The sequence below is a fragment of the Medicago truncatula genome, chromosome 6 (assembly GCF_003473485.1).
Source record: "Medicago truncatula cultivar Jemalong A17 chromosome 6, MtrunA17r5.0-ANR, whole genome shotgun sequence".
Lineage (NCBI taxonomy): Eukaryota > Viridiplantae > Streptophyta > Magnoliopsida > Fabales > Fabaceae > Medicago > Medicago truncatula.
Window position 1 is genome coordinate 23471664 of NC_053047.1, and position 1174 is coordinate 23472837.

Sequence of the window (1174 nt, forward strand, 5' to 3'; positions counted from 1 at the left end):
TCTAAAGGTTAATTAAATTGAACTATTCCCTGTCGGAATGATACTCTTTTCATACTACTTCAGTAAGACCGTGCACTTGCAGTTTTATCTCATCAAGTTTTTGGCGCCGCTGCCGGGGAGTAAACTAATTTGATTAACTCTTTCTTTGTGATTAGAACTCTCTTCTCTTCCTCTTTTCCTCTACTTATTTCTTTTGTATTACCACTAACTTCTTGGGTTCTCGGTTTCTTATGCGAAGAAGTAAAAGTCTCGGAGAATTTATTCCTGAGATCGAAAGATTTTTGCATAAGAAAAGGAGAAAAGCACAAAATAATACTGCTATGGCTGAACGCACTCTCAAAGAGTATGCTACTCCTTCAACGGAAGAGCCACAAGCTATTATCGTGTACCCAACGGTTGAGGGTAATAACTTCGAAATCAAGCCTGCACTACTCAATTTGGTGCAGAAGAATCAGTTTTCTGGATCACCCACTGAGGATCCAAATCTTCATATTTCTTCCTTCCTTAGACTCAGTGGCACCATAAAAGAGAACCAAGAAGCCGTAAGACTTCACCTCTTTCCCTTTTCCTTAAGGGATAGAGCTAGCGCTTGGTTCTATTCCCTAGAAGTCGGTTCCTTAACTTCATGGGACGACATGAGGCGAGCATTCCTTGCCCGATTTTTTCCCCCATCTAAAACCGCTAAACTTAGAGATCAAATCACGCGGTTCAACCAAAAGGATGGGGAGTCTCTCTATGAAGCGTGGGAACGTTTCAAGGAAATGCTCAGACTTTGTCCCCACCATGGCTTAGAAAAGTGGCTTATAGTCCACACGTTTTATAATGGCTTGTTATATACCACTAAGATGTCTGTTGATGCAGCTGTAGGTGGAGCTCTAATGAACAAGAACTATACGGAGGCTTATGCCGTGATTGAAGACATGGCTCAGAATCATTACCAATGGACCAACGAGAGAGCCGTCACCGCTCCTACTCCCTCTAAGAAAGAGGCAGATATACACGAAGTCTCTGAATATAATCACCTTGCTGCTAAGGTTGAGGCATTAACCCAAAAATTTGAAAAACTTAATGTTAATGCTGTCACACCTTCTTCTGCATCCCCTCCTTGTGAAATCTATGGTATATCCAGTCATATCGGTGTTGATTGTCAGTTAGGTAGTGCTGCCAATATTGA

At 41.7% G+C, this 1174-nt stretch overlaps 1 non-coding gene across 1 annotated transcript; it reads right to left on the bottom strand.

Annotated features, from left to right (window-relative positions):
* Positions 1-683: 683 nt before the first annotated feature.
* Positions 684-790, bottom strand: LOC120576231 (small nucleolar RNA R71). The gene has a single exon (XR_005642308.1). It is a non-coding gene; the product is annotated as a small nucleolar RNA R71 (small nucleolar RNA).
* Positions 791-1174: the final 384 nt, after the last annotated feature.